Source organism: Vigna unguiculata, chromosome 5 (genome assembly GCF_037176805.1).
Source record: "Vigna unguiculata cultivar grain cowpea cultivar isolate G323 ecotype 2 chromosome 5, ASM3717680v1, whole genome shotgun sequence".
Lineage (NCBI taxonomy): Eukaryota > Viridiplantae > Streptophyta > Magnoliopsida > Fabales > Fabaceae > Vigna > Vigna unguiculata.
Window position 1 is genome coordinate 9,458,992 of NC_140796.1, and position 13,758 is coordinate 9,472,749.

At 29.8% G+C, this 13,758-nt stretch overlaps 1 long non-coding RNA gene across 1 annotated transcript; it reads left to right on the forward strand.

Moving 5' to 3' along the window:
* The first annotated feature begins 5,584 nt into the window (after positions 1–5,584).
* Positions 5,585–9,168, forward strand: LOC146886047 (uncharacterized). Its single transcript, XR_014995045.1, has 4 exons — positions 5,585–5,778; positions 7,486–7,591; positions 7,667–7,776; positions 8,965–9,168. It is a non-coding gene; the product is annotated as an uncharacterized LOC146886047 (long non-coding RNA).
* Positions 9,169–13,758: the final 4,590 nt, after the last annotated feature.

Consider the following 13,758-nt stretch of genomic DNA (forward strand, 5'->3'; position numbering starts at 1 on the left):
TATGTTGGGTTACAAGTAGAAATATATACCCACAGATATCCGTGGAAAAAATCTATATCGGTAAAAGATTGGATATTGTAAATGGATATGTGGTAGGTGGTAGCATATACACGTATGTACCCGCATGTTAACAGGACGCGTACTAGTATCATAATATTCATACCTGTGGATATCTGTACCCGTTATACTATAATTTAAATTAAAAAAATAAAAAAATATATAATTAAAATATTAACATATTGATTTTGAATGAATTATTCCTTATCAATTGATTTAAAAAATCTTTATTTCTATGTAAACTATCATTCAACACTCTTTAAATAAGTTATTTGAACTTTGTTTGAAAGTTATGAATGTTATGTGTCGTATTTTATTTGAATTTACGATTAAAATATGTTGTTAAATATTTAAAAAAAAATTATAAATACTCGTGGATATTAAAAAAAATGCAGATACTCACATATGGGATACTCACACAAATATATGAACAGGTACGAGACGAAATATTTATGCAGCAAGTAAGCACTACAAGATGTCTCATTAGTAACTACTTATAGGGATCAAAAGTTATTAGTCACTATTACCAATTTACAAAATTAAAAAAAATTTGTTACTAAAATAGCCACTATTACAAAAAAAAAAATTATAATTGGTCACTAAATTGGTCACTTATTAATTAGAGACTTATCTAGTAACTAAGTCATTTTGGTAGCCAAAACCTAGATAACTAACGTTTAGACTAATTTTAAAAACCAATTTAGTGATCAATTATAATTTTTTATTCATATATTAGTAACTATTTTAGTAATATCTAAATTAGTCATTATAATAATTAATAACTTTTCATCATTAAAAATAATTATTAATAAAACATTTTGATGTAATGAAAATCAGATGAAATTATTATCCACATCCTATCCGTCTTGATTACATCTTAATTACAAGTAAATCTCCGGTGATTTGAGTCTAATGAGGCATCTTAATTTGTTATTACATGAGATCCTCATCATTCCATGCTTCTAGAAATTTGGATTTTGACTACACCAATCTTCATGGTATTACGTACCAGGAAGTTTTTTTTTTTTTTGCAAAGCCACCCATGAAAGCTTTAATATTTCACAACACCCGTGGGCCCCGCTATTCATGGCACCATAATGTTAATTGCAAACTCACCTTGTTTTGCTTATATCCTTTTAAACAGAAATTTTACTAGGGTTTTAATTCCTTTTTATAATTGTGTAGTTTACATTACTTTTAATCCGTCCATTGACTAAAATATATAATAACTTTAATAAAAACGTTTTAAATTTTGGATATTTGTATTGTACGTTTTATATTTTTTTCTTCCAAAACAAAAATTAATTAAAAAATAGTTTTCTGCATATTTTTTCTTTTTGTATGGCCTTGTTTGATATCCTTCAAAAATAAAAGTTAGAGTAATCGTGTGAGTGTATACGTGGTCATAGTACTTATATCTATCCTTTTTGATATTACATAAATAAAAAAATATGATTTTCAAGATTAAATATCGACGATCTCAAACATTTTTTTGTTAAAGAACGACTTAATCTTGACTTTTTCTTATAAATATTCTTTTATTAAAAATATATAGTGTTTATTAGATATTTTGGAAAAAGTAAAAATATTTTAAAACCTCATTAATTTTGTACATCTAGTTAAAGGTGGTTATGCTAATACCTTTCTTACGTAATTAACTCTTGAATCCTATTTCTCTTATAGTTCTTTATAATAAACTATGGTGATGACTCTTATATTTTAAATTATTTTTGTTGTCATATTATAACTCTAATTGCGACAATTAGATCATCTTATGAGAAAGAGTCCTAAGAAACAGTTGTGAGCTAGAAAACTAATTAATCAAGAGAAATTAGTTTTAATTGTTATCATTTCTACTTGTTGATAGAAATATGACTCTGTTTGATGTGAATCTTTGAAGAATTGAGTGAGATTGCTGGTTAGGTTGAATATGTGAAATTTATGATTTAATTTCATTGATTATAGTTGAATGTTGGTTGAATTAGTGAATGGTTGAGAATGACACTACAAGAAATCAGCTTATTATCTACGTTAATTTTTCGTAAGTAATGCGTTGTAAAAGAGGTAAAAGAGTTATAAAAGAATTGGCTTATATTGATATATATTTGTACACTGAATTGAGATTAATAAAGAGTTATAAAAGAGGTAAAAGAGACCATTTGAGCTAATTCATAAGTTGAAGTACCCTTTTTCTTCCTGGCTTTTGATATAGTGTTGGACACTAGATATGTATCGTCGGGTGCCACTTCGAAAGGCCAAGTCAGTGAGCTCTAGTTGCTATAACATTGGGCACCACTCTAAGACCACTAGGAACTCACTTGATAATGGTTCCAGTGGTTCAGAGCATTGGGCGTCATATTCAGGTTGCTTGACACTCACTTGACAAAAAGTTCCAATAGTAATTAGCGTAGCGTGTTGCTCAATTGTCGTTGGGCACCAAATTGGAATTTAAATTCCAAAGAGTTGTAAGGCTTGACCCTAAGCATTGGCTTCACCGTTGGGCGTTGGCATGGTTATCAAGCCCGTGGGTTGACTTGCACACCTGTACAAGTCTGGGCACTAGTCATAAGTTGACTCGGTTGCAAAATTGTTTTTTAGTGGACTCAGAGTAGACTTGGCTGACTTATAATAGACTCATGCATTCGAGAACAAGTCATCGAGTTCGTAGAATTGCACGAAACGACAACAAAATTCACCGTTCATTTTCAGATTTTAAACCCAAATGAAAACAACATTAAACCAAATCGAAAATCCAAATGGAATCAAAGGTGCAAAAGCCCAAATCACATGTCCAGTTGTTGGGCTGATAAAAATAACATGTCTTGAAAAGTTCCACATCGCCTAGGACAACCAAGGAAATGGGTGTTAGTGACTATATAATGGGCTCTAAGTCTATGATGTTTCTCGCCCCGAGTCAAAGAAACTCCAAGCTTATATTTGACTCTTCTTATTTGTTAATACTCTTATAATAAGAGCGTTGTGAGGTTTGGGTTAAATTATTGCTTGGGAAAGTGTGGATGTATTCGGGGCCAAAGGGCATGGGTGTGTTGTCTATATGTTTCCTTGTGTTTATTTTATTTTTCTATTAATAAAGTGATTCTCAGGGGGTTTTTCCCAACACCAGTAACCTTAATCGAAGAATAAAGAATGAAGCGAAAGAGAAAGAGAAAACATGTTTGATGAAAGTTGTGGTAGAGGCTAAGGAAGTTTAAGAAAGGAAGAGAAGACAAAGGAAATGACAAATTTAGTCAAGGTGTTCAATTGATGGTTATCATATTGAAGAGGTTGATACCACTCAAAGTAGTAGTAAGATGTTCAAAATACAAAGGAAAGGACAAATTTAGTCAAGGTGTTCAATTGAAACTTATATAACAATCATGTACGTTAACCTAAGTTATTTTAGAATTGTTGAACTATTGTTTACTATTTTCATTAATTGTAGTGATGAAATTTTGAATTGGTATGGTATTATATACTTCTTTTTTATATGAAGTATACTCTTACAAGTTTGTGAGTCGGGTTCACTAGTTGAGTCTACGAAGCTCTCATGAGTCTAGACTTTTGAGTCCAATAATCTTAGCATTGGATGTCACCGCTAGACAAAAAGATCAAACTATTGGACATAAATTTAATCTTTTCTACTAGGGAGCTCTCTACATGTTGAGATTGAACTATTCTCTTTTTCATTATTGGAAGTTATATCTCTTCATTTTCAAAATGGTAATCCTAAATGAAAATTTAAATTTTCTTAAAAGACTTAATATCTTATAGCACCTTAGCCAAAGTACATTATGCTCGGACATTGAAAAAGAAACAAAATTTATAAGATTTAATAAATATAAGATTTAATAAATATTAACAATGAAAAAGATCATGTGTGTATGTTCAGTCATGGGATTATTTTGATTGGCGAGATCATTTGGGTGGAAGCTTATGTAATGAAAGGAATGGTTTCGTGTTGTGAAGTAATTTTGGTAGAACTTTGTTGGGTACATTTTTACTAAGGAACCTACATGATCCTAGAAGACTAATCTCATTGAGAGGGAATTATATGAATGATGAGACGATCTTTATATCAAAGGAGGACCATAATTGTTACCTAAAAGATCATTGTAAACAGTGACAAAAGATCACATAACCATCTAGACAATGGTAAATACAACATAATCATCATATGCAAGTGAGAGCATACCTTAGATTGGGTTTACTTCCAACAATTTTCGAACTTAATATGATTTACGTGAACTAGAGATATGATAAATTAATAACATAAGAGAATTTACAATTTACGTAACTAGAGAAGTTTCCAATTGAACATGTTTTCATGAGATAAAACACTTTTGGGTCACTTTTACCCTATATATTTTCTTATAGATTGGGTTTGTCTTTTCACTTGAAAATAGATGTTTTGAAGGAATTGTATTAATAAACTGTTTTTACTACTACTTTTTAATTTAGCACTAAAAAACAGTTTGAAAAGATCTAGAATATAACTTTTACGGCTAATTCACAAGAAAATGACATTTAACATAGTTAAAAGAAAAAGTCAAAGATGATGCACGTAAACATTATTTTTAACTTTTTTTAATAAATAAATATTTGTGTTAATTTCAAAACAATTTTTTAAAACAAAAAAATAAAAAACATATATATTTATTTCAAAATTTTGTATTAAATAAATTTGTGGGCTAATGTTAGCTTAACATATACTAACTAAAATAAATATTAAAAGCAATTAAGATTATAATATTGATTTAGCAAATCCTAATCTTATTTATTTTTAATATTTATATTTATTTAAATTAGTATTAATCATATATTATACTTAAAATTTAAAATAAAAAAGGTTAACAGTTCGCTTGATAGACATTAACCATATTTACTTTTAATATTTTATTTATTTAAGTTAAAACATAATAAATTAAAATAAATAAAGCTAATTTTCACTTAACAAACATTAACCTTATTTATTTTTAATATTTATATTTATTTAAATTAACACTACTAAAAAATTACTTATTACCTGAAAATTTGTTTACAAAAATATTTTAGAAAGAAATTCCTGCACATTTTTCTTTAAAATTTTTTTTCATGAAATTCATTTGATTTTTGATACAAAATGTAATTGGCAAGAAATATTTGAGAATTTTGTAGCAAAATATTTTCTGTATGAAATACGTGCAAATATTTCCATGATAAATGATTTGCAACAATAAAATTTAAAATTACCTGCAAATTTTTTTACATATTTGTTAATTATATATATTTTTCCTACTAATAAAACTGTGCATGAAATACCTGCAAATTTTCCTTTGTAAAATTATTCGCAGAAAAGAATTTAAAATTACCTACGAATTTACATATGTATCTATCAATTATACAATTTTTCTTGCTAATAAAATTTCGCAACAAAAATATTAAAAAAATAAGATAATTAAAGTATTTCCTAATGTTTTTCCGTAATTTTTTTATTACTTGTGCAGAAAAGTAAAATAAAAGATCGAGGACGGTCACGGAAAGCAGGCCTTCATCGAAAGCACGCCTTCATCAAGAGGAACGAGGCCTCGACTTCAACGTCACGCTCTCCGATCATGAGAAGTACATCTGCACAACGAGCACATGAAGAAATATGACTGCTGCCGAAGAGTATAAATCGACATTCACCCTACCTTCAACCACACGCTTAAGGTATGCAAGGGAAGACGCAACTAAACGGGACAGGTACACTTCTCTTCTGATTAGGGTTTCTTTTGAGTCGATCTTTTTCGATTATTTTCTCCCTTTCGATTCTCTATCATTAGCCCTTTGCAATGAAGTTCATAATGAAGCACGACGGGAAAAATGAGAAGGATATTCACAATTTAAGGCGGGAAAGTTAGGTGATTCATTCATTTTTTTATATATTGTTTTTGCGCTATTGAATCTCGTTGTTACAGATTTCTTATGGTTTGGAATTTTGAAAAGCGTTGGTTATGGAGTTTGTGTGGCTTGTTGTTTTTGACGTGTTGAATTGCTCTTTTGATACACTTTTCAATATTCTACATTATAGATTTTTAAGCAAGATTCACAAAAGCATAACAAACCTTAATAAGGAATGCACATGAAAGCACGTTGCGGTTAAAGTACTTGTATCTTCAAGTAATAGAGCATGCGTATTTTATATTAAAAAGCATTATACTCTTTTTGGGACCTTGACAATGTTCTATTGGCATTCGTGAAGGATTAAGGATAATTTTTTGTTGTTGTTGTTAATATTGTTTGGTTGCGGATTGTAATCCAACTCAGGGACCTACAAGCAAATACAAACTAGATTTTTACATGTGTAGAAAGATGCAGATTGCAGATTGTTTTTACCATTGTTTTAGTGAATTAGAAAAGCATGTGTAGAAAGTTGGAAGCAGATATTTATGGATTATTGATTCAGTCTTTGAAGTTTGAACCAAAGATTATATCCCTTGTAGCCATAGTTAGCTAATTCGTTTTTACTTTTTGGTCTTAGATAGACATATAATATAGCTTTTCTTTACAAAAAATCTACAGAGTAAAATGAGGCAGGAACAATGCTTTTGGTGATCACTCCAAACATATGGGTTTTAGAAATTAGATTCTATTATTTTCTACCCCTCCTAGAGAGTGCCTTCTGAAGAAGATTTCTCATATGTTGTATCATGTTCCTAAAACATGCTTCTGAGAATTCATCCAGGGTCCTCTCTTGTTTTTTACTACAAAAACTTGTTTTCTTTTCTATAAAACAAAATAGATGAAAGTAGAGTTGTAGTTTATGATACATTTGTTGTTGTCTTTTTTGCAATGAGACTCAACACTGCCTCTATGTTTCCCTTACTATCAGAGTGGAATTATTGATGTTAGAAATGAAATACATAATAAGTCACCAACACATTAATAATAGACTAAAATGGTGTAATTTTGAAAAACTAAAGAAATAAAATACATAATTAAGTTTTATAAGGATTAGAAATAAAAGATTGAGATTGAATTGAAAACTTTTTTCTTTCTTTCGAAAAGATGTGCCTAATAATTAATCGTTTGGTAGTGTGGTTGCATTATGAATATATGATGATTATTGTGTGTAGGAAGCATAGAATTTGGTGAAAAGTAAAATAAATGGTTTTTGTGACATGTATTTGAGCATATATTTTGGGAAAGGGAATATTGGTGAGGAAGTTCCTAGGGGAATGGCATTCAAAAACATCACGATTTGGTAAATTTGGAGAAATCAGACTTGGGAAAGGCATTTTGTATTGCCTTTTGATAAGTTATATCATGTAATTATCTTTGTTTAACTCAACTAAAATATAGTTAAACCTGTGTTGATATATGAAACATCTCCTGCATAGGATTTTACTTAATAGAATGCAGTTATTCACACCAATTCTCATGCCTGATTCTTTTTGCATGAAAATACAGGCTCCTGGTTGTATTGAAAAGCCTGTGCAGTATAAAATGAAGTTATGGGTATTGACTGGAGACAAGATGAATGGAAACAACTGTCAACATTGGGCACATTAAGAAGGTTAGTTTTGGATTCTGTTTCCAATGAACTTGTATTAAATATAAGCTAATTTTGTTTTCCCTTTTCCTTTTATAGGTATGCTTCTGGTTTACTTTTAGATGAGACATGAAACAAATAGTGATCACTCTTGATTCTTGAGATATCTTGTCATTGGAAAAATAAGGGGGGGAGAATGGCTAACAAAGGTAAACGACCTTGGAAGTTATCTCAAAATAATTTTCTCTCTGTTTTATATGTTTTACACAATGATTTCTTAGGCATATCTTGAAATCGTTAAGGGGATTTAGCAAATAAATTTTTTGAAACAGTGTTCTAATAATTAAAGGAAGTCCAATTATTCTCTAAACATGATTTTGGAGTGTCCTTTCATAAGTATGTTGCAAAGCACACTATGCTTCCATCATTAGTAGTTTATCTTTCATGGGAGTATTGCATGTATTCAATTTGAATTTGTGTGTCATATATAATAGAAATTCCCTCATAAATAATAGAAATCCCTTAATATAGTCATTGCTTGAGGTATCAAAACATTATAATCACATTAGCAAAAAAGAAGAATGCAGGTATAGGATTAGGGGAGACAACATTATTTATAAGTTATGGGGAAAATTATTGGCATCAATGTTTTTGAAGGAATTGACATCGAAGATTCACTTGATTATACCTATGTGGTCTATGCTTTTACAAGCCTTTGAAAAGATTTACATTCTGAGTCCATAACAAATGAATAATTGAGGATTTTAATTCTAACTAAGTATTTTGAAGAGCTTATTGAAAGTTTATTTGAGCTTATGAATCGTATAATCTCTCTATTATTTCAATAAGATGCATAGTTAACCTTTTTCATAAATAACTCCTTTTTAGCTTATTCCATTAAGTTTAATGATCAAATTTAGAGAAGAAGCTCTACTGTGATACTAACTTAAGTTGTTTTCATGAACACGTACTTAAGCTACCGTCTCCACCCTCACATACCCTCACATATGTGTATTTATTCCGTGTTAACTAACATGTGGTCCCAAAATGTGAACCTGATTTGGTGAATTGTGCTAAACTATGGAGATTCATCTATTGTCAAGTTTTTGATTTTAAATTAATAATTTTTCCAAAAGCTACTTTCCTTGACCTCATGTCATAATGAGTAATGTTTTGATGCTGATTTTAGAATATTTGTACATAACTACTTTGGATATGCATCTGACTTTTACTTGTACATTTATTGTTTTGTATCTAGAAGGTGCATTTAGCTATTTTTTTTTCTTTGGACATGCTTGGGCTTTGTAGACCATTTAGAGAACCTTACCATTTAGCTTTTGATTTAATTTAATTATACTTTTGTCTAACTATTGTTGTGAATGAAACTAATTTGTTAGAATGATGGGCATGGATTCTTCTCTCCAAAATTTGCACGGTCTGATGCAGATGGCAAGGACCAATTTGGTGATTCAAGGCAAATATCATAACTGGCTCTCAAAAGATTAAAGTATTATATGTTTCTTCTTGAAAAAGTTCCTTTAAACAAAGATATTATGACATTTTGAGAGGCTTACTTTTATTCTATGTTTTTAATTTTTAAAGCTCAAATTAATAAAATTGTTTTCTGCGTTATTTTGTCTACATTGTTGATCATTTGAGCTTAATCTTTTGTATATTCGTGATGCTCGTAGGTAATTTTGCAGGGATAAAGTTATAATGTCATTTTTGAAATTATTGTAATTTGTTTGATATATTTTGAAGAATATTTTAAAGATTTGGAATAGCTTATGTAAAAATTTATTAACTTCTCATGAGTTATGTTATTCAGGATCATTTATTTGGTCAAAAAGCTAAATAGACGTAGAAAGTGTTTTGTTTTTTTATTTAATTAATATATGGTATTGATAATAATAAAATAAATAATTTTTTACAAATTATTTTGTCATTTAAAATAATATGAAAACAAAAATTATATAATTTTTAAAATTTATAAAAAGTTTCTTGCGAATTTTCTTGCAAAATTATTGGTAGAAAAAATATACATACAAATTCATTTTCGCAAAGAACAATTACCTGCAATTTTTTTTAATAAATTACCTGCAAATTTAAAATACGCAAAAATTACTTGCGAAATGTAAATTTGCAAGAAAATGTACTTGTGATTTTTTAGATTGATTTTTTTGCAGGAAAAATTGTTGTGAATATTTTTCATACAAAAATTTGCAAGAAATTTCCTGCGAATTTTGAAATTCCCCAATAACTAATTACTCACGAAGATATTACCTACTGATCAAAATTTATAAGAAAATTGGCAGAAAACACTTTTCCTGCAATTTTCTGCCAATTTTTGTAAAACATCTGCAAGAAATTTCCCATGAAATAGAGAAAATTCTAGTAGTATAATATGAACTTAACCTATACAAAATTATGTAATCTAAATATCAAAAGATTAATCTCAACAAAACATACACTAACTTAATTCATTTTTAATATTTATATTTATTTAATGTTATCATCCAAGTAGTTTATGAAATTAACATATCAATTTCCTCCTCAATAACATCTAAAAACATTATATCAAAATTGGATATATCGAATTTACTTAGCTAAATCAAATTTAAAATATCTATTTTTTCTTCAATGATCAAAATAAATCTCTTTTACTCTAGTTAGTCCTTTCTAATATATATATATATATATATATATATATATATATATATATATATATATATATATATATATATATATATATATATATATATATATATATATATATATATATATATATATATATATATAAAAGGCTGAACCATTCCTATATATTCTAAAATTTTTTAAGAAATCAAAGCAAACTTTCCGATCTTTATATGAGATAATTCGCTAGAGGAAAAAAAGTTCTTTAACAATGTATTCAAATAAGAAACGTTTAGAGGGTAATTAATTGTTAAAGATAATTTGCTTTATTTTTTCATGTCAAAAATATGTTTCGAACAAGAAACTTTAAAAGAATTCTAGAAATTTATTGTAATAATAATTTGATTATTTAAAATATTACAATTTTAAATTTAGACTAAGAAATAAGAATTTGAAATATTTTAATTGGTTTATGTTGTATCAATGTTTTAAACTTGATTGAAAGCATATCTTATTGTTGAAGATATTGAAGAGTAAGTTGAATCGAAAAGATAAATAAGCAAATTGATGTATAAAATGTGAAAAAAAAGTGTAAAAACAAATAGGATCGAGAAAAGGAATAGAGCTTAAGGCATTATAAAAATATTGAAAAAAGTCTGATCGAGATAGAAAGACATTGAGAAAATCTTAATCGAAGCACAGAGACATTGAGAGAAGAGCCATCGAGATAGATTGAAGCTAAGTTGAAAAAACAATTATATGCAAGAATTCACTGATAATCAACGAGAACATCTGACACATTGTGGGTACTTTAAGATAGTTACTTCAGTTTATGGAGTTTCTTTTTATTTTATTATGTCTGGTAACTATCAGAAAATGATGGTAATATATAAATATGTAGTTCAAATATAAACAAAAAGGATAAATTGTGAATACAATTTAAGACAATCTAACTGTTGTAAATAACTAACAAATCACGAATAAAAGGAGTACTTCCTGAGGCGTGTAAATTCACTACCCTTAAGGACTTATCTGCGGTGTGTGCGGAAGCCCCCAGGATACAACAGGAACTTCTCGGATCTTCCAATGATCTCTGAACTAACAAGAAAGTACTCTTGTAAGAGTATTTAACCCAGATAGTAGAAGAAAGAAATATAAGATAAAAGAGAGCTTGAAGAATAAAGGAGAAGATTGAAAGATGGTGTGTTTTGGAGAGCACCAAAACCACCTATTTATAAGTGTGAGTGATGAATGGTGAAGGGCTGAAATTTATAGCATTTATGGAGAAAAATCAATGCATGGCAACGGTAAAACAATTCCCTGCAACATACAAAACTAGCAGCCAAGCTTTCAAGTTTAAAAATCTAAACGGATGCACCTCTCTCATAAAACTTTGAAACTGTAGCATTTATAATTATGGCATGCACTGTTTAGAATCTTTTGCAATAAAAAGATTATTTTATAACAATCCCCCACATATTGCAAAAGATAAGAAAAGAAAGATTGAAAGAAGAAAATTTTGGGTCTCATAAGACGTAAATGCATCGGAGCTGGTATAGCAAGCTATATGAACCAGTCCTAGACAGATAAACTTAACACACAGTGTAGTTGATATAGCAAGCTATATGAACCAAAGACACTTGATGTGTGTTAGTAGTTTATTAATCACAATACACCCCCCACAATCCTTGTTGTTAACGCTGTGTTGCGCTTAGTAGGCCATGCACGTGCCCGATGTTCATGAGTGCTCTAGAGATCATGCTAAGATCTCATACAAGCGGCCCCACTTGACACTCATATAGGTGATTTCATCAAGTGTATGCTGCAAATCATACACCACCCGTAAGGGATATGAAAATCATTAAAACTTTTTTTAAACTAAAATTCTTATACCACAATGAATTTTAATTTACAAAGTTTAACCTCTCAATAATGCAGTCTTTAGCACCTTCATATACACCATAGGAATGGACATAATTGATTAAAAATCAATTTAGTGCTATCAGAACTAACAACTGACTTGTTTTTACCCATATGAACCTTATTCATGGGATCTCCAATCACAAAGATTGGGTTACCATCACTTGTTTGTTTGCAAGTGGCTTAAGTCTCATTCCCCTCGATGTTTCTAAAATCATATTTCTTCCTAGGGGTTTTGTTAGGGGATCTGCTAGATTCCGTTCTGACTTCACATAATCAATAGAAATAGTTCCACTCTTTAGCAGCTGCTTAACCAGATTATGTCTCAATTGTATATGTTTATTCTTTCCATTGTAGTTTTTGTTTTTAGCTATAACTATTGTCGATTGACAATCACAATGTATAGACACAAATGGGGTTGGTTTCATTCCTAAAGGAATGTTTGCTAAGAAGTTTTTCAACCACTCAGCCTCACTACCAGCCATTTCGAGAGCAGCAAACTCAGATTCCATTGTTGATCTTGCAATAATTGTTTGCCTGGCTGATCTCCATGTAATCGCACCACCCCCAAGTGTGAATACATAACCACTAGTGGACTTTGTCTCATCTGAATCAGATATCCAGTTAGCATCACTGTACCCTTCTAGTACAGCAGGAAATCCACTATATTCAATGGCATGTTAGTGAAAAACCAACACGGCAAGTGCACCGGTCGCACATAGCAAGTAATAAGTATTTTATCGTTCTCTCCCAAGTGACTTGTGCAACGCATGACAATTCTCGCAATTCACGACTCAATTAGACACAAAGTTCACACAAACACAATGAAAACTCTTTTTTGTATTTTATGAAACAGTTGGTGTGCAACAAGAAATTAACATAGTGTATTTACAATTTGTCAAGATTAGACTTCAACCATTTCATTCTCATGCATTCTAAATTATCCCAATTTCATATTCATGTTAAAATCAATTCACAAGAATACTCAAATCCTATTCCTAGAGCCTTTAAGCCTATGATCACTCATCAAGTTTCAATTCCTTGAATCCTCAACAAGTGAAATCATGCATTAGTTTTAAGAATCTAAGATTACTAATGAACCAAGTTCTATTCCTAGGTATAAGCATCCATTAGGTATTTAATTTCAAATCTAGATTCTAAAGATGTTTCCCAACACCTCAAGAACCACAAACAAGCCATGGGTGATTAAACCACAACAAGCATTAAGCATGGAAATCAAATACTAACATGAATTGGAAAAACATATAAATTAACAACACGATTTTACACAAGAATTCAATGTTTTACATCTAATCTCAACAAATAGAAATTGCTCTCCATGGTGGAGAACCTAGGGTTTTACAAATTGAAGAATAGGGAAGAAATTAGAACCATAAAGTAGAAACAATCCCTCTCCCAAGGTTCTTGAATACTGCTTCATGCTTTAATTGCGCCTCCTATTCGCATCTTCGTCTCCAATTTTGTAGCCCATCATCCTCTCTAACCCAAAAGGGGTAAAACCTCCATGGATGAGGAAGGAAACCCAAGAAAGAGAAGGGAGAGTTTCCCAACACCCCTAATAGCCTCCAAGAGTCTCTCCCAAGCACCAAGGTGTTTTTATTCGTGAAAAATGAGGA